Source organism: Palaemon carinicauda, chromosome 3 (genome assembly GCF_036898095.1).
Source record: "Palaemon carinicauda isolate YSFRI2023 chromosome 3, ASM3689809v2, whole genome shotgun sequence".
Taxonomy (NCBI): Eukaryota; Metazoa; Arthropoda; class Malacostraca; order Decapoda; family Palaemonidae; genus Palaemon; species Palaemon carinicauda.
Window position 1 is genome coordinate 43,844,642 of NC_090727.1, and position 26,000 is coordinate 43,870,641.

Below are 26,000 nucleotides of genomic sequence, written 5' to 3' on the forward strand. Positions count from 1 at the left end.
TTCATGTTTTTCATTATTACCTTCGCCAACGAAGTTGAAAGGATGTTATGTTTTATGCCCCGCATTTGCACGTGTGTTTGTGAACAGCTTCCTGGCCACAATTTTCATTGTAGAGATATGTATGGACAAAAACTCTTAGTTTTACTAGGAAATATAGGTTACGACATTAGGAAATTTTTTTATGAAAATGAGAAAGAGAGAGAGAGAGAGAGAGAGAGAGAGAGAGAGAGAGAGAGAGAGAGCGCTATTGCAATTGTTACTGTGTGTATTGTTGAACTGTGGTTAACGAATAAGAAACTAAATGGTAAAATATTTAAAGGAAATTAATTTAAAAAGATCGTGGCACAAAAACGTGATATTCAACAAAGGTTAAGTTTCGACAATACTTGATATAGAAAGAGTCTCGAGTCCTACTGAAAGATATCATTAGTTACCTCCGCCAACGAAGTTGGGAGGAGGTTATGTTTTGGAACATTGGCCAAATAGTACGAATATTGGCCAAATGTCACGAACATTGGCCTAATGGTACGAACATTGGAAAGATGCAACGAAAATCGACAAAATGGCAAAATTACACCAACATTCGTAAAAAAATACGAGAATTTGTAAAATTGCACGAAAACCGGCAAAATCGTACGAGAATTTATGCGACCCAGATTTTTAACATTTCAAATGTTTATTCTCAGTACCCTTGCATCTCCAGACACTTCACACGAAGACTTTAATAACTGACACGATGCACTGCACGGCATTTCTGAACCAGGAATCGTGCTTGGGTCGTGTAAGTGTCATGCTAGCTTATAGTTCTTGGTGCTAAACCACCCTCAAACTTTGCTGAATTCCTAAAGTCTCTCTCTCTCTCTCTCTCTCTCTCTCTCTCTCTCTCTTTGACCTTGGATTTATCTTCCAAATTTTTCAGAGATTCTCAAACTCAATTCTGTTTATAAGACAGACTTATGTCAAAATATTCAATTAAATTTGTACAAAATTTAACATTCAAACTACAGTCGAATGTTCAAATCAATAAGAAATTCTGTTACAATAAAAACACTGACGTGAAAATGACTAAAACTATTGAATTAATAACTAGGTAATAAAAAAAGGTTAAATCTTCAGTAACGAATTGTACAATACATCAACATTTATGTATATAAATTACATTTGTATAAAATGTAAGTCATTTTCAAAATGCCTAAATATTTTCAGAAAACTCAACAGGTGATCAAGTAAAATCTATGTACTTATGCTTATTTCTTATGTTTGAATTTTATAGATAATACTATTAATATTCCTATTGCTATGATTAAATAGGAATCATTAAGAAGCCAGAAAATAAAATTGGGATTACCAAGCAATTTTTTTATAACCATTAAGTGCTAACACAAGTTATATATATATATATATATATGTGTGTGTGTGTGTGTATATATATATATATGTGTATATATATATATATGTGTGTGTGTGTATGTATACATATATATATATATATATATATAATGTGTATATATATATATATATATATGTATGTATGTATGTATGTATGTATGTATATATATATATATATATATGTATGTATGTATGTATGTATATATATATATATATATATGTGTGTGTGTGTGTGTGTATATATATAATCTGAATCCTAACTTTTTTCGTCCTGAGAACCGCCCCCCTCCCCCCACATTTCCCCTTCCCAAACACCCACACACACACACACACACACACAGAATTACAGCTCCGTCTTCCCACCTTGAGTGAAACTGCAGGTGAACGACCTTTGCTTCACAGATCGAAAAACTGACGACGTACCAATAGCCCTTCAGATAAACGTTATGCCATATACAATGAGGTGATTACCATTGTCTATCGACTGCATTAGGAACAAATTATCTATTGAAACTATTCTATTGAAATGAATTCGATCAGCGATGGCTTATGATAACATTTCCGAGAAAAAAAGTAGTTTTAATAAAGTTTGTGGACTTGATAAAGTTCGTGTTAAAAATTTCTGTAATCATTTTCCTTGGAGAGAGAGAGAGAGAGAGAGAGAGAGAGAGAGAGAGAGAGAGTCCTGAATTTCCCAACATATCATTGCTTTCATCAAACGGCCACGCTTAAAATATCAGTAATTATTTTCACCAAGGGAGAGAGAGAGAGAGAGAGAGAGAGAGAGAGAGAGAGGTCAATACTCCTTACAAAAGCAATATATGTATCTCAAATGGTGCGTGAGTAATTCATTTCGTCAAACACGACTCACTCCACATACCTGCCCCCTCCCCGGCCCCCCACAACCACCAGCCACCCCCCCCCCCCCCACAATCACCTGACACCCCAAAACACACTCTAAGATTACGAATGAACCTTTAAAATTTCTCTCAAATTCTCAAATGTAACTTCGTATAATTAACATCAGCTAAGGCTGTATTGTCCAGAGCAGGTGACACCTTGGTCAAATGGGACTTTTAAAACTGACAAGTCCTGCGAAGATTCACAAAGGCTTAAAATAAATATATAGTTTAAAGGTTTAAAGGCCGCTCATGAATGGCAGAGGCAAGGAACAGTGATATTACCCTATCGAGCAGGACAATGCCCTAGAGACTGACCATATATACATTCATCAGCGCCAAAACCCCCTCTCCACCCAAGCTAGTACCGAGGAGGGCCAGGCAATGGCTACTGATGACTCAGCAGATAGACCCATAGCCTCCCCCAAACCCACCATCCTTACCTCATAAGGATGGTATGGTTGCAGGGACCAAAGGAACTAACGATTTTGAGTGGGGCTCGAACCCCAGTCTGGCGTTCGCCAGTCAGGGACATTACCACATCGGCCACCACAACCCCTACGCAATTGGTCAACAAAACTATTCAAAATCGAGATTTGATAAAAGAGAAATATTTTGATTTATCGTCAATATCTGAAATAGGGTTAAATGACTTAGACAAGGCTTGTACTGAAATGACCCCTCCCTCCTTTACGCATGCTTTTTAAGACCTTCGATAATGTGGATTTGACAATTAACACAAATTACGCAGTTAAGATACGCAAAATACATAAAAGCACTGTTAAAAAACAGTAATTTTAATAGGAAATTCTCCGTAAAATTTTACTCTTCTCAGCAGTGTTTCAGTAAAAGAGAGAGAGAGAGAGAGAGAGAGAGAGAGAGAGAGAGAGAGAGAGAGAGAGGTCAATACTCCTTACAAAAGCAATATATGTATCTTAAATGGTGCATGAGTAATTCATTTCGTCAAACACAACTCACTTCCCATACCTGCCCACCCCCACCCCCTACAATCACCTGCGACCCCCCCCCCCCCCCCCACAATCACCTGACACCCCAAACACACTCTAAAATTACGAATGTACCTTTAAAACTTCTCACAAATTCTCAAATGTAACTTCGTATAATTAACATCAGCTAAGGCTGTATTGTCCAGGGCAGGTGACTAACCTGATCAAATGGGACTTTAAAACTGACCAGTCCTGCGAAGATTCATAGAGACTTAAAATAAATATGTAGTTTAAAGGCTCCTCACGAATGGCAGAGGCAAGGAACAGTGATATTACCCTATCGAGCAGGACAATGCCCTAGAGACTGACCATATATACGTTCATCAGCGCCAAAACCCCCTCTCCACCCAAGCTAGGACCGAGGAGGGCCAGGCAATGGCTACTGATGACTCAGCAGATACACACATAGGCTCCCCCAAACCCATCATCCTTAGCTCATAAAAATGGTATGGTTGCAGCGACCAAAGGAACTAACGATTTTGAGCGGGTCTCAAACCCCAGTCTGGCGTTCGCATGCTTTTTAGGTGCTTCGATTATGTGGATTTGACAATTAACGCAAATTACGCAGTTAAGAAACGCAGAATACATAAAAGCATACACTTAAAAAAACGTAGTTTTAATATATATATATAAACATATATATATATATATATATATATATAGAGAGAGAGGAGAGAGAGAGAGAGAGAGAGAGAGAGAGAGAGAGAGAGAGAGTATTGTTTAAAAAGAACAGCAAGTTTAATCGGAAATTCTCCGTAAAAATATTATTCTAAGCCTCATTTCAGTAAAATACAGGCGACTCTAATTTTTACCTTACTTGGTCGTAATTTATTACAGGTTAGTGACCGTAATATCACTCCTTAACGTCAATATATCCGTTTACAAAACGGTAAATGCCTGGCAACATTTATTCCAATTTTTACAGTTTATTTATTTTTTTTTTTTTTTTTTTTGCGGTAAATATTTAACAGTGGATATTTGAAATCCATGAGATCTGTGCTAATAGGAAAGCCGAGAATTAGAGTATTGTACACTAAGTGGTTGAAATGTAGTAATCTTATTAGTCCAGATATATAGAGGGGGACTTTTTCCTGTCTTTTCTGCCTTTCGTCTCAGTAGAGAGTAGGATTCTCCTTCTGTATAGGACCAGAAAAGCAGTATCCTTCAAAGCGAAAGTGAAATATTTAAGACCCTCACACCTAATGATTAAACAATAGCTTAATAATTAGTTGTTTTTTTTATCTTGAAGGACACAAGCTATTGTTTTCAATACATAATTGTAAACGATGTTTACTGATTTATATGTAAATAATTTCAATGCCAAAACCAATTAAACGATAAAATAACACTAATAGAAAGATTTAATTCTTATGGCAATCTATTCTAAGTTACCCTAACCAGCAAACGATAACAGGTTAAACACACGCCATTCGCAAAACCTTCGAGTTTGGCGAAGGCAACAAATTTGCAGTTGCTTTGCAATCTGTTAATAATAGGTCTATTGTAATTCAAGAATTGATAAATGAGAAATAGGTAAAGTTTTAGATTCAACCAAATTGGGAAATGTATTATATTACTATATTTTCCTAGTAAAGCACGTGATAACAAAAAACTTTCTCTCAATACATTATTGACGCTGATGTCTACTTACAGAGATAATTATTTCAGTTAATGTAGGTCTGCATTTTATTTCTAAGTGTTCTGTATACCTTTACGCTGCCACGGGACCTAGCTCTTGTTCGTTTGTATGTCTGTTTTCATCTTACTTGGCTCCGCCCCATTGCGTAATGTGACAATATTTACTTGAATGCGCATTTGCTCCTCCCACTAATGTCGCTCCTCAAATCTAAATACTACTGGGTTCTTTTCAAGGGTTATTATTGGACGATTCATTGGTCTCTCAGTCTTGTTTCAAGGATCTGTTTTTCGTGCAATATAACATTGTAAACGATAGTATTTTGTTTTTTTCCCTATTTCATTATGGGAGAAACCCGTGATTGTCGTTTGTTTTCGGTTTTCAAAAGTTCCGGTTTCTATATTTTCATCACACGTCACTTAACTGTCATGGATCTTCCGGTACGGTTGTGTGAAATATGTCGTTATTCCTATTTTGATGTGATCGGCCGATTTCATGGGAATTATAATGGAACTCCTGAAGTAGTGAATCGTTTTCTAAGGGAGCATTCCGTATTACCTTTAAGTGTCCAGTGTGGTAAATGTGATTCGCCTTTACATTTTCGTGAGGATAGACATGTGTGGTATTGTACCAAATCTGAACGTATTCCAGTACTTGATGATTCAGAAGAGGGTCAACCACAACCTTCCACATCTTCATCGTCATCTTCCGTTTAAGGTAAGAAGTGATTTAACAAAATATATATATTCAAATTTACCCCTGGTTAAAGGGGGGGGTCGCAGGGGGGGCGAAGACCCCCCCGGTAGGGGTACAGGGCCCCTAGGTTAGGTTAGGTGGGTTTGTTAGGTTCTGTGGTGCCCTGAAAATTACTGTGGCCTTAAGGGGGGGTCGCAGGGGGGGCGAAGCCCCCCCCGGTAGGGGTACAGGGCCCCTAGGTTAGGTTAGGTTAGGTGGGTTTGTTAGGTTCCGTGGTGCCTTGAAAATTACTGTGGCCATAAGGGGGGGTCGCAGGGGGGGGCGAAGCCCCCCCCCGGTAGGGGTACAGGGCCCCTAGGTTAGGTTAGGTGGGTTTGTTAGGTTCTGTGGTGCCCTGAAAATTACTGTGGCCTTAAGGGGGGGTCGCAGGGGGGGGCGAAGCCACCCCCCCCGGTAGGGGTACAGGGCCCCTAGGTTAGGTTAGGTGGGTTTGTTAGGTTCTGTGGTGCCCTGAAAATTACTGTGGCCTTAAGGGGGGGGTCGCAGGGGGGCCAAGCCCCCCCCCGGTAGGGGTACAGGGCCCCTAGGTTAGGTTAGGTGGGTTTGTTAGGTTCTGTGGTGCCTTGAAAATTACTGTGGCCATAAGGGGGGGGTCGCAGGGGGGTGAAGCCCCCCCCCGGTAGGGGTACAGGGCCCCTAGGTTAGGTTAGGTTGGTTTGTTAGGTTCTGTGGTGCCCTGAAAATTACTGTGGCCTTAAGGGGGGGTCGCACCCGGTAGGGGTACAGGGCCCCTAGGTTAGGTTAGGTGGGTTTGTTAGGTTCTGTGGTGCCTTGAAAATTACTTTGGCCATAGGGGGGGGGGGGTCGCAGGGGGGGCGAAGCCCCCCCCCCCCCCCGGTAGGGGTACAGGGCCCCTAGGTTAGGTTAGGTGGGTTTGTTAGGTTCTGTGGTGCCCTGAAAATTACTGTGGCTTTAAGGGGGGGTCGCTGGGGGGCCCTAACCCCCTCCCCCCGGTAGGCCTAGTTAGGGGTAAGGAGGAGGGGTGCTGGAACATTAATTATTCATTTATTGCAAATATCATTCAATGCCCCAACACCCTCCCCCCCCCTTCCCCCACCCAAAACCCCGGTTCCCAAAGGGTGTCCCCCATAATTGGTGGGATGAACTAGGATATGCATAGTAAATCTATAAATCGGTTGGTTTGCAGTCAAAATAAACGTTAAATTCATTGAAACCACACTATTTCTGATGCAACAAATATATTTTTATTGCATTTTTCCAAATTTGGCTGAAACTAAAAATTTACCGAGAAATATTTTGACATAATATTATACGAATCTTGAGACATCACCACCACCACCAACAGCTTGAAAATTTGAGAAAGTAATAAAAATTCTTATCAATGGGTCTAGTTTCAGAAGGAAATATCTTATTAAAAAAAAACATTATTTAGAATCCCCTATAAATTTGTCTCCAATTTCAAAAGTAAATATCTGATTAAAAACCATTAATAATATTTTGAATTAATTTGAGCAGACTTTACGAAGATAATTCTAAATCCATCGCTGGCGTTAACGGAAAATTTAGGCCTATAGATAAGTACTCGACAGGGTAATATTAAAATTCATTCCTTCATTAACAATTGCTGTCAAATCGATCATTATGTTTCTACATGGAACCCAAAACAACACAAAGTCATTTGGAAAATCTCGTATAAAAACCATTAAAAGATTCGAAATTTGCCACGCCCTAAAACCGGTATTGTCAAAGGCCAATATGAAACTTCTTTTGCCAATTTAAGACCTTTGTAAGAAAATATCTGGTTATTCCAAACATCTAGCGTTTAACGTGATTAATTATCCGAGAGAAAATAAAGAAAATAAACCTGGAAAGTGACTTCTTACCTCTTCCCTAAATTTTTCACAACACTAGTTAAAAGACAAGACCTTCTCCGACCGTGTCTATGGCAGACTGAATTTTCTACAGCTTTCAGAAACATCCCTAGACAGGCCTTAAAATATCCCTAGGACAGAAGTATTTTCTTCTAGTGTTTAATACTTTGCTTTCTTTATAATGCTATAAATATACTGTTGCTTCTTTTATGATTGTAATATATTCTATATTTACTTTTAATAATTGTATTTATGAAACCACTAACACTAAAATCTAGATTTTTATTAAGATGACGAGCTTACTTCTGTTTTGATTTTAATATTTGCTCTGAAATATATATTAATGTAATCATAATCATATTGGATGTCATATACAAGCAATACTTAGCAAAACTCAAGCAATTTAAGTCTTGGAGACTAAATTTTCACATTGCTGATTTTAGGCTACGTACAGAAACTAAATATTTCACGTTGAATATTTACCTATGTAGAAAAATATCTCTAAATCATAAGGACCATTGGTGATTTTTATATGCTAAAATTAAATTTCATTAATAATTTTCAGCTATATGGGAGTTAATCAGATATCCCTATTTTGAGCCTCTGAGTTCTCTAACAGCTAAAATGGCCCTATTTGGGGGACAAATCCCTAGAATTAGTCGAGAAAGTCAAAGATTTGCTTCAGCCAATCAGAGACTTCCACTATACTCTTCGTTTCTATGGTTCTCTTCATTAGATAGAAACATCAAATTTATGATAGGATATATATTGGTAATTCTCAGATACACAAATTAAATAATGATAGACTTTAAATAGAGATAAATAGAAACACCATTTAATAGCTATTTACGCCTGAAGCGTATACGCAAGCTGTTTTGTTACCAAAATTTTTCATCTTGAACGTAGCCACTATATTTCAGAAAATGAAAACAATCGGATCTTTCTGAACTATTTTTTTTTTTTTTTGAGGGAACCCATAGTATTTTAACAGCCATTCATACCTGATTGAAAAATTCATCTTAATCATGTATTTTACCATATTTCATGATTTGATTTTTCAAGAAGAAACTGAAGACTTTCTCTTTTCTGAATGTGATAATGTGGATTTGACAATTAACATAGAATGCTCTAAATACTTCAGAATGTATACGACAAACTGACGTAGTAGCTCGTGTAGGGCTCAGGGTTTCCTTGCTTGATATGACCAGGAAAACAGCCCTCAAAATAAAATAAAGTCAAGTAATACTGGTAGGAATACTATCTTACTTAACTTATACAGACTGACGCAAAGAGCCTCGGTTAGATGTCGCCAGTCGTGTCTATCTTGAGCTTTTAAATCAATATTTCTCCATCCATCATCTCTTACTTCACGCTTCATAGTCCTCAGCCATGTAGGCCTGGGGTTTCCAACTCTTCTAGTGCCTTGTGGAACCCAGCTGAAAGTTTGGTGAACTAATATCTCATGGGAAGTGCGAAAAGCATGCTCAAACCATCTACATCTACCCCTCATCATGATCTCATCTACATATGGCACTCAAGTAATCTCTCCTATAGTTTCATTTCTAATCCTGTCCTGCCATTTAACTCCCAATATTCTTCTGGCACTCGAGTAATCTCTCTTATAGTTTCATTTCCAATCCGGTCCTACCATTCAACTCCCGATATTCTTCTAAGGGCTATGTTCTCAAATCTATTAAACCTGTTGGAGATTGTTTCATCGTCATTGTTTATACTAATTTATAAATATCATGCTACGTTGTAGTACTCATACTATGGTGTAAAACCATAACGGTTTAGTGTTAGTAGGAATATACCTGAAATAATAATAAAAGATTAATTTATCAAAAGGGATATGATCTGAATTGAATACCTCTTCAGTAGTATGACTTTAATAACTGGTAAGAAATTAGATTTACTCTCTTGTCATTCCACAACAAACTAAAGGGGCACTCACTAGAATGCAGATCTCCGCCAAGGCAGCTTATTTCTAGAACTTCTGCTTGATCTTGACCTTGACCTTTGACCTTAACATTTCTTAATTGGCGTGGATTTTCAGACACTCAAATATGAACCAAGTCTGAAGTTTCTGTGACAACGATGTCCAAACTTATAGCTGATAACGTGAAGTGAATTGGACATTTTGCTTGACTGTGACCTTGACTTTTGACCTTGAATTTTGACCTTGACCTTCAAAAATTGATAATTTCCAGTTTTTTTACATAAGTTAATTGATGCAAGTTTCATTACTCTACGATTAAAATTGTGGCCAGGAAGCTGTTCACAAACAAACCACAAACAGGTGGTAAAACATAACCTCCTTCTAACTTGTTTGGCAGAGGTAATTATTAAAGCACCTATATGAGCTACCTAAGCGATTACTGAGCCTATGTGAGCTACCTAAAAACCAGTTAAGCTCGCACTGAAAACATACATCCTGTCGTAAGATGGCCTTTATTTAAGGATGGCACAATTGCTAATGGTACAGCTCATGCGGCCTTGAGTAAGAAGTCTGATTCAGTGTCACTAGATATCCAACAATGTCCGCTGATATACTTCAATCGTATTTTCTGTTACACATATTCAAACACCAAAAGGTTGATTGCGTTTACAGACTATTAAAAGCATTAACCCTGAATTTCTAATCAAAGACATACAATAATATTCTTAATAACTTAACTAGTAACACGAATGATTCTCCTGTTCTATAGAGATCTTGAATAGTAAAAATTATAATTTCAATAAATTATTCAGCTGAAAGATCTTAGGCTGCAATAAAATATTTAGTTCTGCATCGCACAACAATTGTCACAAATGTATTTTATGTAAACCACAAATTATGGTTACTTTACCATACTTTGATAGATGTTTTCCTGGTCCTATCACACAAGGAAATCCTACGCACTACAGACCCTACAAGATCTGTTTGTTGTATATGTTTTTAGATACCTAAAGTTTCACACAGCGTATAGTCAAATCCACATTATCAAAGCACTTTGGAAACAAGGAACTCTTCAGTTTCTTCTTGAAAGCTTTGACATCTTCAGTCTTTCGGATGTCTAGTGGGAGCTTGTTATATAGTTTTAGGGTCTAGAACCTACAGACGACATACATCTATTATTGTTTTCACCTTTTGGAGATAAACAATATTTATTGTTGAGACAAGCATTTCCCTATCGTCTTTTCATACCATAATCCTAAATTGATTAGAATTATTAACATATTACAAACAAAACTGATATTAATCTCAATAAAAGGCAGTTATTAAAAATCAAATTAAATATCGACAAATCAATAATCTATTTTGAAAGAAAACAGCGGGATATTCGCATCTGTGTTAACTAAAGCAGAAGCACATTCACGAGAACTTCAAGAAAAATAATTTGAAATACTTTTCTTCTTTACAGAAGCACTAGATAAATACCACGTCCTCCTGCCGAGGTATCTACGTGTTTACTGAATCTCTTGTAGCTATCAATACTACAGAATGTTTCAACCAGTCAGAGACCTCAACCAAACCCGGTGTCTTTATCTGTTTTCAGCCAGTATTTTAGCCGGAAGCTTAGTAAACCCTTCTAGGACTAACTGGTTGGACTAAATAGTTTTTTTAAAAGACGTTAGTCTAACGATTATTCATTATCTAATAGAGTTACAAGCATAAAAAAGTCCCGGAGTCCTATTTACATTAGTTTATATCTTTATAAGAATAGAAAATGTATTAGCTTCTATTTAAAGAAAACGTTTTTATGGGTGACTACAATCATTTATTTGCCTTAGAAAACTCATTTCAAAATTTCTTATTTCATGGATACAGAAGCAAATTTCGTGGAATAACGACTAGTATAATATCCAAAATATGTTCATGAAGCTATAAATGTTATATTATAAATTATTAATGGATAATGGACCTATAACATTAAAATCGAACGTAATTTCACAAAGGATCTTTGAATAAATTCTATCGAGACGTTCCAGAGGTTAAACGGCTATTGAAACGAATTTAAGTGGGTGTCTTTTTGTAGAGGACTATAAAATAGCATAGGTTATTTAACACTCAATTCCATTCAGGTAACCATAGTAATTCATATAGATATATCTTGAAGAAAAATAACGATTGTAACAATTATCAATGTTTCATACATTTCTTTTTTTCTCTCGCAAAGGTTGGATTCTACGAGATTCAGCTCTTACAGTCTATCTGGTGAAATAGCCATTCAGTTACAGTATCAAGCAAAATTGTTAAGCTGGACGGGGAGATCGAAGTAAGTTTGGAAATCGGCAAAGTAGATAATTATAAATTGTGTGCTGCAACGGGGCCAGATACTCACATCACTACCACCTCTTGCTGGAGTGAGAGCATTGCCTTTGTGTGGGATCCGTGTGTACGATATGTTTTCCCGCGCAGTTATAAAGACGTGCGGAGCCTATTGCAGGCCCTTGTAATCTGGGTATCTGATTATTAAACAATGAACCGTCATCGACTCTTCTTCCTCAACCCCAAGATGGCGCAGTGAGATATGAACCTACGCCTGTGGAGCGTAGATCAGGATGGCACCACCTATTAGACCTCGTCTTGCAACGCCCTCCAGGAGGGCCATCGCAACTCCGTCACTTCGTCAGGCCCGCGACACCATTATCTCCCAGCAACAAGCTATCATTGCACTGCAAACCCAGGTGGCTAACCTGCCGGTAGCCAGAGTGCCACGTGTGTCCAATGCTTCAGCTCCTGAGAAGTGTGATGTGGAAATGTCTTCAGCGGCGTTCAGGACATGGAGGCGGTCTATGGAGTGCTGGATACACCTGAACAGGTGGCCTAGTTTGGAGGCCGTCATGCACATCCGTCTTCTGTGTGTGCCAGCTCTACAGAGAGCTTTAGATGCAAAGTTCTCAGCGGCCCAATGGTCATGTGTGAGCCCCAAGGAGGCATTAGATAGCATTGAAAAGCTAGTACTACGGTCATCCAACCAAGCAGTGCTATGGAGCGAATTCTTTAATGATGTTCAGGCCACGGATGAGCCTATCAATGTGTATTTTCAAAGGTGTTCTCAGTTAGCTCTAGATTGCAAGTTCGAGTGCCCACAGTGTAATTCCGATCTGTCTGAATATATGCTATTGCGTAAAGTGATGGTAGGGTTGAATAATTTAGTGCTTAAAAGAGAAATTTTTCAAAGTTATCATAGGTATGATAGCGTAGACGCCCTCAGGGCACAGTGCATAGCATTTGAAGCTGCGGTTAGGGATGTAGGTGAGAGCGGGAAAATTTCCCGCCAAATTTCAAGTTATCCGCCAGTCGAGGCAGCCAACGTCACGGAGGAGGGGGAGTGTGCAGCCGCCACTATCCACCGTGCTGTGCATCGTACGCCGCCAACGAGGTGCGGCAACTGTGGCAGTTCGCACTCCGATAAGAATTCGTGTTTGGCCAAAGGTGTTACTTGTTATAATTGCCAGAAAGTGGGGCATTTGAAGAAATGCTGTAGGGGCAAACGTAAGGTCCTGCCAGAAGTATCTAGTGCTGTAGTGATTGCATCTACCGCCGTTGCGGGACAACCGTTATTGAATGTATCAGTGTCAGTGCCGGGGGGGGAGGGAGTGTGTACCCACCACCGCCGTTGCCGATACGGGGGCCCAGGTTTGCGTCGCTGGCAGCGAGCTGTTGCAGCTGCTGCACCTCGACCCCGCGAAAGTTGAAAAGCAGCAGACGCTGAGAGATGTTGCAGGCATTCGTTTGAAGTGTTTAGGGGCAACTAAGTGTTGTGTATCATTAAATGGTCGATCCTCTATGCAGGAGATTTTCTTCGTGAATTCCGCAACAAATTTATACTTGTCATTGTCAATGTGTAAAGAGTTGGGTCTAGTCCCAGCTACGTTCCCCTATCATCTCGCCAGTGTTGCCACCGTTGATACAGTAGAGGAGGTGGATCTCTCACGTCCGACAGTGTTACCATTCCCCCCGCTGGAAGAAAACGTTCCCTTACTTCAAGATTGGCTACTCCAACGTTTTTCGGCGACAACCTTCAACACCTCCAAGTCACCCCTCCCAGTTATGGAGGGCCCACCCCACCGCATCCACCTCGTCACCGGGGCCATACCCTATGCTTGCCACACACCTGCAGCGGTCCCAAAGCACTGGGAAGATGAAGTCAAGGCTCAGCTGGAGGAGGACGTACGTAGGGGCATCATCCAGCCAGTACCACCGGGGGAGGCCACAGAGTGGTGCGCCAGAATGGTAGTAGTGGCCAAAAAGGATGGCCGCCCGAGGAGGACAGTGGATTATCAGCGCTTAAATGCATGTTGCAAGAGGGAAACGCACCATACACCAGCACCCTTTGATATAGTATCTGGTGTACCTGTTCGAAGCTATAAGACTGTTGCAGATGCGTTCTGGGGTTTCCACCAGGTGGAGTTGGATGAGGACAGCCGAAGACTGACAACTTTCATAACCCCATGGGGCAGATACCAGTATCGTCGCACCCCGATGGGCCATTGTGCAGCTTCCGATGCCTACACTCGACGGTTTGATGACGCAATTATGGATATTCCTCGCAAGTACAAGTGTGTAGACGACACCCTTCTGCATGACATAAGTGTTGAGGGAGCCTTTTGGCACACCTTTGATTTCCTGGCTACCTGCGCGAAGAAAGGCATTACCCTAAAACCAGAAAAGTTCTCATTTTGTAGGAGAGAGGCTACCTTTGTTGGTTTTCACCTGGGGTGGGACTCGTATGAGCCTACAAGTGAAAGGTTGGCTGCCATAAGAGACTTTCCCATGCCAGCCCAACCATCAGTTACGGATATCAGATCCTGGTATGGTTTCGTCAACCAGCTGGCACCCTTTTTGGCCACCGCTCCCCTCATGGAGCCCTTCCGGGAACTACTGAAGAAATCTACAGGAAAGAAGGTATATTGGGACGAACAACTGCAACACAAGTTCCGACAGGCTCAAGATATTATTTGTCGGCTGGCAAAGGATGGACTACGGTATTACGACAAGACTAGGCCTACAGCAGTAATCACAGATTGGAGTAGGGAAGGTATAGGTTTCGTTGTCCTGCAACAGTACTGTGGTTGTACCTCCCTAGAGACCCCTTTTTGTTGCAAAGGGGGTTGGCGGCTGGCTCTGTGTGGGAGTCGTCACCTGTCTGCTGCCGAATCCGGATACGCAGCAGTGGAAGGAGAAGCTTTGGCAGTGGCCTGGTGTCTACGGAAAGCAAGATTGTTTCTGTTGGGATGCCCCTCCCTCATTATCGTAACAGACCACCGCCCACTAGTGAAGCTTTTGGGGGATAGGGCCCTCACAGATGTGGTGAACCCAAGGTTATTCCGCCTTAAAGAAAAGACTCTGCAATATAAGTTCACAATAAAGTACCTGCCAGGAAAGTGGAATTCAGCAGCCGATTTTCTATCTCGGTACCCCTCCCTAACGGCAGTCCCAGATAAGGAGGACACCATACAAGAAGAAGATATCTCCGCGGCGGTAGCAGCAGCAACAGTAGCTGTATTGAGCCAAGATGACGGTATTACAATGGACGAAGAGATGGTCATGGACGCAGCAAATAATGATCCCGTATACCAGTTGTTGCTCGCAAGAGTCCGTGCTGGGGACTGGCCTAAGCAAAAATCCCAAGAACTACAGTGTCTTCGACCCTTCTACAGCGTAAGGGACAGGTTGGCTGCTGCACAAAGTATGGTGACATATACCCATGAGGAGGGGGCAGTGAGATTAGTGATACCTGACTCATTACGTAATAAAGTAGCAAGGAACCTGCATGCCAGCCATCAAGGGCTAGATTCGATGTTACGTCGTGCAAGAGCAACCGTGTATTGGCCTGGAATAGCAGGCGACTTGGAACAATGCCGAGCTTCCTGTGATGTCTGCAACCTGCACACGCCCTCTTCACCGCCAGAAGTCATGATTGTTACCCCTCCCCCTGAGTACCCCTTCCAGCAGACGGTGGCTGATCTCTTTCAACTCGAAGGACAAGTTTATTTGGCCTACGCTGACAGACTGACGGGTTGGCTAGAAATAGCGCATTTCCCCAAGGGAACTGGTTCCAACAAAATTATAGCGAAACTACGTGGCTACTTTTCCAGGTGGGGGGCTCCCGAGCAACTCTCCACTGATGGAGGCACTAACTTGGCTAGTGAGGAGATGATGGACTTTCTTAAGAAATGGAGGGTTACCGTCCGCCTTTCATCTGCTCATTATCCACAGTCAAATGGGAGGGCAGAGGCTGCTGTGAAATCCGCCAAAAGAATCATCCGCTCGAACACGGGGGCCAACGGTAGTTTGGACAACGACAGGTGCACACAGGCAATGCTGCAATACCTGAATACGCCCTTGAGAGAGATAGGCAAGTCACCAGCTCAACTAGCAACAGGAAGAGCACTTCGTGATGGTGTTCCTACAGCAAGACAGCAGTATAAGGTAGATCGCCACTGGAGAAGAACCCTTCGACAGCGGGAAATATTGATGGCATCGTCTAGTGACAGATTTCCCCAATCACCAAGACAACGCTCTTGCAACATGACTCCATTGCATGTGGGCACCCAGGTTAGGATTCAAGATCCCGGGACTAAAAGGTGGGACAGATCAGGTGTCATCATCTCCCATCACCCATACCGGCAGTACACAGTAAGGCTTGACGGGAGTGGAAGGTTATCATTGCGCAACAGAAAACATTTAAAGGGACAGATAGCTTGTCCCACGCCCAGCCCACCGTCTGACCCAACCCCTAGCACCACACCAGCTGACAGCAGCAGTGAGAGCCCGCCCAGGTCTAGCTCCCCCACACCCAGCCTACCCCGTGCTACGAGACCACAACGTTCCAGGAAAGAACCTGGCTGGCTCACTGAATTTGTTAAATAATATGTAATTGTCATTGCTTTTGTGTACTGCTAGCCTATAAATATATGATTTCCTTGTCCACGTGTTATTATGGATTTTTTTTTCTTTTTTTTAAAGAATTATTGATAATTCATGCTATACTATACATCTGATAGTGTTGCTCACATTGCTTTGTTCTGTGAATGTTTTAATTTTTTCTTGTATGGCTATGTTTGCAGTATGCAGTTGATCCATTTCTATTATGCCAATTCGACCCATTTTATTAAGCAATTATTGATTTATTTACTCTGATTATTTTTGTGTAGCTAGATGCTACATTGTGCATCCTATCTGTTTTGTTACTGATTTACCCCATTTGATAATTATCAGATTGCAGTGTAATTGTTGTAATTATTACATGTCAATCTTGGAGGGGCATGTGGGATCCGTGTGTACGATATGTTTTCCCGCGCAGTTATAAAGACGTGCGGAGCCTATTGCAGGCCCTTGTAATCTGGGTATCTGATTATTAAACAATGAACCGTCATCGACTCTTCTTCCTCAACCCCAAGACTTTGTCTCTAGAATACCTTGATTTTAGTCGATTTAAAGAACTAAACAGGATCTTTATATTTCCTTTATCACGTCTACTTTCATGATATAAAGTTCGAAGCTGTTCATTATATCACATTTCACTGTCCTATTGCAAACTAGTAACTTAGAGCCTTTTAAAGTTAATATCAAAACTGATTAGATAAATTGTTCATACTAGAAAAACGATAGATGATTAATTTCATAATATAGCTTAATCTATCATAATACAAGATTACCCTCAGATCTGAACACAACCAAAGTGTTGTGAAAGCTGGTTTACGTTGTGTCCATACATTTGAGCAGTGCCTGCAGACAAATAATTTGTCTGTGAACTTCCACATTTGGTGGTCAAAGCCATGAATTGTCAGCGTTTATCAGTTGAAGAAATAAACAATGACTTGTTCAGCGATGCTGCAAGACACAAGAGCAACCCTTAAGCTTGCTACTTATCACACGAATGAGCCTGAACTAATCTATTAGAACAGTATTATCTTATTTAACTTTCATAGGGATTTGCTACTTATGAAGGACGATATTTGTCCAGCACAACAACATGGCTCGTAGGAGACGCAAGAAAACAGCCCATTATTATTGCTATGTGAACCAAAATGAACCCGGCATAGCAGAGGAAGATACAAAGTAAGGAAAGGATTCAAAGAAGAGGATGCTTAGGAAGTCATGTGACAATAGGACCGGAGTTTACACATGGACCAGAAGTAGATGTACTGTAATGGGAATAAATTACATAATTATTTTGATAAAAATAGATACCTCATGATCAGATAATCGTTCAGCACCTGGCATTTCCTCATTGCCGTCATAGTTCGAAATAAATGACCATAACACGTAGTCACCAGTTCAAAAATGACTATGCCTGGAAGCACCATACATACTTTTTGTTCCTGATTCGACACAAGAGTTAATGTAAATTTTAACCTCCACTCTGTTCACGTTCACACTAATTTGCTCATTCATATGTAATGGTTGCATTACGTGCATCATTCTCTCTCGACACGAATTTACATACAACACAAGTGATTGTAGTTAAAACTATGATCAACATTCTACTTTCGAGCACAAGGTTCCTCGGACAGGAAAACGGTTGATAGTGGGACACGAGAAGCGGCAGGTCATGTGTACTGCCTTACTATATCATTTCATGTTTCAGACTGCCTGGCCCTCACAGCCAGGCACGGACTCAATCACTTTGCAGCCAGTATATCATTTCTAGTGTCTTCCAGCACCTATATACCATGACTCCTCCCAACCCTGATGAGCTATAAGTCAATCATATATACTACGAAAAACAGTGAGAAACCTAATTGATGCTCAGTTTCTCTAATTATGACGCCACACCAAACCATTTTTGTATAGCAGGGCCTAGACGCAATAAGTCAAATATGCCAGGCGCTAGTACCTTACCTCCATTTCATTTTGGAAGCTACACAATTTATTGTAGATTACCTTTCAGTGCGTGTCTTTGCCTCTCTCAACACATTCCACAAATCGAGGGGTTGGAGGACGCCCTCCTGGAAAATCCTCCACCCCGTTTAAAATGGGAAAACTCAATAAAAAGCAAACCAAGCCTTGCCGGTGGTTTGCGACCATCCATAAGTAACAATACAGTTTTTTTAATTTTTAATCTATGCAAGTCCTGAAATTTCCAAATGTGACAAGTTCCAGCCACCTTCCCATTAGCTTTTATACATAGATCAGTTTTGTTACACAGCACCAAGATTGAAGACTTTTAATCGTTACCGTACTATACTGGCCCTCACATCTCACTACATTAACAGTACTCTGTCAAGACAACTTAATCCTTATACACCATCAAACTAAACTTCTGTGACAGAGCCTGCAGACAGTCTGCAAAGGTCACAGTATGCAGGTAGAGATCGACCTTGTGAACGGTGGTGTATTAAACTTTTAAGTGGTATAAGGTATGCCAGAATAGTTTTATTTCGCAAACAGTGGGGAAAATCCTCAACCAGCTTCTCTCAATCATTTGAGATGGAAATAGCAAATTTGAATAGGACTAAATTTCCCAAACAAAGGGGAAAAATTATTTACCACTTCAATTTTATTTTGAGGAAAAAAATTTCAATACTTTTACCACTAAATTTTAGGGTCTCCTTGAATGTTTAATGTAAAGCTTAGCCAGCATGTTTAAAGCTTACACTTCATATTTTCCTTCAATCTTGGAATAAATTTCCCTAAAGGATAAGTAAATACACTAACACTTCCAAACACCTGAGTTTAGTTTAATCTTAAGCAACCAATTGAGAATAAAATACCAATGGAATTACCAACAAATTTGAAAATATTTTTTCCTTGAAGCTTTTATAAAAGTTCGAATATGCATTTAGACAGAATTAGACCTTCCCTAAAGTAGACAAATGCTACATTAAAATTTCCATAACCTTCATGTACCAAACAAACTCCACAATATATTAATACTTAATAGCTTTTACTCAAATCCAACGTACAGTTGAGGCATGCCTCCCCTAGAGTAGAAAAAAAATCAAAACTTTCAATAATTAATAGCTTTATTTAGATCTGAACTTTAATTTACCGTTTCAACTGTAAAAACAGTAATAAAAAAGTAAAGACAAATCCATACAGATTTTAACTTCAGTATTGAGAAAAGACTTATTGAAAATAGAAATACATGAAATTGCACAGCTATAAAACTTAAAATAGTATTGAGAAAATTATGGAAATCTAAAATCTTTTCTTAAACAGCATTGAAACATAGCTCAGATTGGAAATATGGCATTACAGTTTGACAAATAACTTTCAATCTTATGTAAAAGAAAAATAAATTAAAACTTAACATTCGCTACACTTCCAAATTTACTAAATATTTTTGAAAATTTCGTAGATTCAACTTTGGCTCTAGCAAAAAATTTTAAGTGAAACAAATTATAATTTAAATGCACAAATAAAACAGATTTAAAGCACAGTCTGGTCAATTACGGGTCGCCCTGTCCTGGTTGAATCTACAACCACTAGATTTCCCAGGAATATGGTTGATACGGTCGATATAGGGCGTCCAGTAGCAAGAACCCGTGTCAGCGTATTGTCCTGGTTAAATCTTCAACCATTTGCAGACTTAAATAATTCTCAAATTCCATATTTGAGAAGTACTTTTAAGCATTGAGTCATTTACCAGGTCCATTGTGGGTAAATTGGGTAAAATGTCACAGAACCGATGTCCGTAGTTTGTCTTCAAGGTTGAAGAAAACACTTTAGTGCTTTAGTTCGCATTCCACAGAATCCTTAATATATAACGTTGACTGGTATGTGGCCAGATGGATGAGTTTCACTATCCTACGATGCCATACCAATTACCATCTGGAAGAAAAACTTCATATCAATATTTACGCAAAATATAAAATACAATGTTTTAATAGTCACCAATGATTCAAATAAAACTAGCCAACTTTAAACCAAGTAAAGTTATTGCAAGTTATAAGTCGTACAAATAGAATAGCTGATTTTAAACAAAGTAAACTTATCACTACTATGTTGGATCATGGTCAAACAAATAAAATTAGCTAACTTTAAAGTAAAACTATTACAAACCCCAGCCATAGAAATACAATTTCAGTCTAAATAAAAAAAAAAACCAGCATACCAGTCAAATGTAAAACTAGTTAACCTTGAACTTCGTAAAATCATGACAATGTTAAGACTTGAAAAAATGTATATTTGATATGTAAAAATTATGTAAAAAAAAAAAAAGGGGGGGGGGGTTTTTGGAGAGTCAAGTGATTTCTTACCATTGATTTCGAATTACATTTGCTAGGAAGCGATGATTATGAAAATTTGACAGGATGCATTCAGCAGAAGAGCAGGATTCCTAGTACAGTCAGCGTCTGAAAGGTTTCAACATTATTAACAATAAATAAAAATCTTTCATCAAGAAATCCTGGTAACCAAAGTAAAGAGGAAAAGTTTAAGAGACTGAAGACTGATTATGAAATCAGTTTAGATAAAGAAAAGATCTGTGGTCTTTACCAATTATAAAAAAGTGTCTTACATTCGCTGGTTTAGGATTCTCTGCCAATAAAAGACAGAATTAAATATTTGCTTGGTGTATATCAATCTTTTCTATCAGCATTGATTGATAACGCAAGGTACCTTTAAAACTTTTACCCAAGATCTCTTACGACTTAGCAATTGAATTACTAAAACATCAACACTTTATGGTAACATTAGAATTTCCTAACTTATGATAGTAACGTTCAAAACTTTCAATCTAATTTGGTAGACTTATATGAACTAGAGAATCAATTGAAAAGATAAGTTAATCTATAATGATTAAGAAACTACATAAAATTTTACACCAGCTGTTATAAATGCTAATTTTTTAGGATCAAAAGAGTTTAGATTTCATAGACTAGTCTCAAAATAATTAAATTTTAAAACATTCTGCTTATAAATTTTAATACTAAGTTTCAGTAAATACTGTTCATGAATGAGAACCAGTCAATATTTTTATGCACAAACTAATTCATTCATTGTAGTCATTCTTTGTCGTCATTGTACACAATCTAATTTTGATAATTTCTCTAAAACCATACTATTCTTAGCCGTATTTTAGTAAAATGCATGAGACAGTAACTTCTCCGTACATTATCTTTCACGGGTTGGTGACAGTAATATCACTTATACGACAATATATCAGTTTTTAAACCAATCCTGCAACATTTAATCCAGGATAGGTAACTTTTTAATGGCAAACTTCACAGTGCAGGCTACATAAGCAGTAATCAGGAACAAATAGCTTTTAGTAAAACCAGATTTTCAATGGACCAATCTTTACCGTAAAAGTAAATTCATGCGTCCAATACCAAAATACGCTACCCAACTAACAAAATTCTTACGTTCCATTTACCTGGTTAATTCAATAGATTCGAAATTAATTATTTCCCATTTAAATAATAAACTTAGGATTGATTCACATAGATGAGCAGAAAAGTAATGAACGCGTCGAAGTGATATTTGTTTAATAAAATTTACTTAAAAGATCGAAATAAGAATTAGACTTAACAAGACTAAAAAACTTCGAATGTAGACTGATAATTAAAGTTATGTCGCAATATACTGTTAACAGTATTCATCAAATTAAGTGAATGAAAATTCCGTCGTAAAAGATTTTACTCCGTAAGAGGTTTTGCTAAACTTTCGACAATTATGAACATTAAACAAAGCAACTGATAGTAAATACTAGTTTCGTAGCTTTGTTGTGCAGGAAATTAAGCTAGCAAGACTGGCCAAACATGGTTAATTAGTGTACCTCTAAATACAAACTTCAAACATTCTAAAACCGACAGACTCAATTGCTAACATCAATCTGATTTATAAATCACTGAGAATTTGCCTTAAAAATCTGTAAAAGTCCTGGAATAAATGTTGCCTGGCCGTTTGAAACTGATATAACGACGTAAAGGAGTGATACAAAGGATAACAACCCGTAAAAGTTAATAATGTAGGATAAAAATTATGGTCACATGTACTTTACTGAAATACGGCTGAGAGCAGTATATTTATATGGAGAACTTCAGAATAAAATTACGGGTTTCTTTACTGCCGTGCAAGCTACAGTAACAAAAAATAGCCTTTGAAACAAAGAATAGTAATAAGATCAGCAGTTACACCCATGATTTAACTATTCCGTTTTAAAAACAAGGACACTTGGGTAAATATATATTAAACACACAAAATTATCCAATAACTTTACAAAACTAACTAAACTACGATTATAAGAATATAACTTAAGAGTTTAGGAATGCATGGCAATATTTATACACTTTGATGGTTGACAGGAACAAACACATTGAAAGTTTCACATACTTAACTGGCGCAAATGGTCATATTACCCAAGGACTTATACAATCTTACCAGTTCATGGTGTGTGCAAAGGAGCCTGTAGAATTAACTATTCATACTAGCATAACGTTCACAGATTCACAATCTAATTGTCACAGAACTTGACTGGACTTGACACTGTAAGAAATCACACTCGACATCTAAATGAATACCACTTTTAAAACTAAATCCACTGTAACCTAAGCAGAGAAAAAGTAACTTCACCAACGTTGACTTGACATATCAAGGATGACAAAACAACGAATAGTTTCTTTAGTGTCCTTGTAGAAGCAGTGGCGCCATCTGTGTCTAAATTTCAGAACTGCTAGTCTTAGAAAAACAATAATTATGACTCATTTCAAGCAACAACCAAAAACTTAAATTTTCCCCCATTTAAAATTACATGAAACTAGTATAAAAACAATCAAATTTATAACCTTTATAAGGCCTATGATTGCCATAATTATATAAATCAACGGTGGATGAGTCGTAATTTTTAAGATATGACATTTATGGGAAATTTTGACGTCACCTTGCACAAAAACGTCTCTCTGGTATAATGTCTGTAAAGAACTTTCAGAACATGACTGGAATAACACCAGCATGTCGGGTGACATCATAAAGAAGTTCGCTTCACGCGGACAAACTTCTTTACATAATTTAAGGAAGTTTGGCATTATACATCTGAGATGAACTTTACGTGAGCTGACTAAAATTAGCTTTAAGGGGTCGCACCTTTCGTAAGAGAGAGAGAGAGAGAGAGAGAGAGAGAGAGAGAGAGAGAGAGATTTTAAACCAAACATTCGTATAAAGCAATAAATATTATCGTATATACATATATTAACTGTACATAGCACACAAATGTGTGTGTGTATATATATATATATATATATATATATATATATATATATATATATATATATATATATATATATATATATATATATATATATACAAAGGTAGTAAAGCATGTGTTAGGATAGGAAATTAAGTGAGTGATTGGTTTCCGATGAGAGTGGGGCTGAGACAGGGATGTGTGAGAGAGGTGAATGCTCGAGTGCTTGGACGAGGATTAAAACTGGTACACGAGAATGACCATGAATGGGAGGTAAATCAGTTGTTGTTTGCGGATGATACTGTACTGGTAGCAGACACAGAAGAGAAGCTTGGACGATTGGTGACGGAGTTTGGAGGGGTGTGTGAGAGAGGGAAGTTGAGAGTTGGTGTGGGTAAGAGTAGGGTTGTGAGATGTACGAGAGGGGAAGGTGGTGCAGGGTTGAATGTCATGTTGAATGGAGAGTTGCTTGAGGAGGTGGATCAGTTTAGGTGCTTGGGGTCTGTTGTTGCAGCAAATGGTGGAGTGGAAGCGGATGTACGTCAGAGAGTGAATGAAGGTTGCAAAGTGTTGGGGGTAGTTAAGGGAGTAGTAAAAAATAGAGGGTTGGGCATGAATGTAAAGAGAGTTCTATATGAGAAAGTGATTGTACCAACTGTGATGTATGGATCGGAGTTGTGGGGAATGAAAGTGATGGAGAGACAGAAATTGAATGTGTTTGAGATGAAGTGTCTAGGGAGTATGGCTGGTGTATCTCGAGTAGATAGGGTTAGGAACGAAGTTTTTTTTTTTTATTAGCAAGACAGATTGTACAGATACAGTTACAATATTGTTTATATTATGCTACATAAATAATATTAAGGTTGCAAACATCTTAACTCACAGTGAATTCCATATTTCATACATCTTACTTCTGTTTAATTCCAAAAATTTGTTATATCGTTCTCTATTAATCATCCTTCGCTGCTCCAAAATATATCTTCGTATGAAAATGTTTGACATAATTATGTCTCTGATATTTACATCTTCCATGTCACAAATTTGGTCTCTAAGCATCCACAATGTTACTATGTAAGTACTGAACATAATGTTACAAATGTTATTTTTTATTCTACTTAATTTGGGAAATACAAAGAAAATAAGCTCAATATTTCTACTAAATTTTGTGTCACACAGATAACTCATTAATTCCCTTACCCAGATTAGCACTTTCTTCGTTTTATCACAATCATAAAACATATGAATAGGAACGAAGTGGTGAGAGTGAGAACGGGTGTAAGAAATGAGTTAGCAGCTAGAGTGGATATGAATGTGTTGAGGTGGTTTGGCCATGTTGAGAGAATGGAAAATGGATGTCTGCTAAAGAAGGTGATGAATGCAAGAGTTGATGGGAGAAGTACTAGAGGAAGGCCAAGGTTTGGGTGGATGGATGGAGTGAAGGAAGCTCTGAGTGATAGGAGGATAGATGTGAGCGAGGCAAGAGAGCGTGCTAGAAATAGGAATGAATGGCGAGCGATTGTGACGCAGTTCCGGTAGGCCCTGCGGCTGCCTCCGATGCCTTAGATGACCGCGGAGGTAGCAGCAGTAGGGGATTCAGCATTATGAAGCTTCATCTGTGGTGGATAATGTGGGAGGGTGGGCTGTGACACCCTAGCAGTACCAGCTGAACTCGGTTGAGTCCCTTGTTAGGCTGGGAGGAACGCAGAGAGTAGAGGTCCCCTTTTTGTTTTTGTTTCTTTGTTGATGTCGGCTACCCCCCAAAATTGTGGGAAGTGCCATGGTATATATATATATATATATATATATATATATATATATATATATATATATATATATATATATATATATATCCAAGGAATTTATGAACACACATATAGGCTATATACAGTAAATACCAGTACATATATAAGCACCAAGAATTGTGTTTTCGCACTTTGTAGTTCATGTCTCCCAAGAGAGAGAGAGAGAGAGAGAGAGAGCATGAACTTTAAGAATAGGTGGTAAATTTCTCGCTTTATGTTGGGTATATGAAAACGTGTTAGCATTGTAGTAAATATATATAATATAATAATCTCTCTCTCTCTCTCTCTCTCTCTCTCTCTCTCTCTCTCTCCTCTCTCTCTCTCTCTCAAATTTAATATCTCTTTCCTCTTATTCCTTTGTTCTATAAAGCCAATATCCATTGCCTATGGGTACATATGCAACGTAATTGAGTGTGGTTGTGCGTGGATATAGAGACACAAATCTAAGAGAGAGAGAGAGAGAGAGAGAGAGAGAGAGAGAGAGAGAGAGAGAGAATAAGTTCGAGTGTAATCCTACGCAATAGACCAAAGTCCATGTAAATAGCTATCTGATCT

General features: G+C 38.7%; 2 long non-coding RNA genes across 2 annotated transcripts in view; one reads left to right on the forward strand and one right to left on the reverse strand.

Annotated features, from left to right (window-relative positions):
• LOC137638264 (uncharacterized) overlaps positions 1–26,000 on the forward strand; it is a 466,810-nt gene that overhangs the window by 3,261 nt on the left and 437,549 nt on the right. The window lies entirely within an intron of this gene.
• LOC137637169 (uncharacterized) lies at positions 19,178–22,999 on the reverse strand. Its single transcript, XR_011043435.1, has 3 exons — positions 22,842–22,999; positions 20,717–20,812; positions 19,178–20,288 (listed from the first exon to the last, which is right to left on the reverse strand). It is a non-coding gene; the product is annotated as an uncharacterized lncRNA (long non-coding RNA).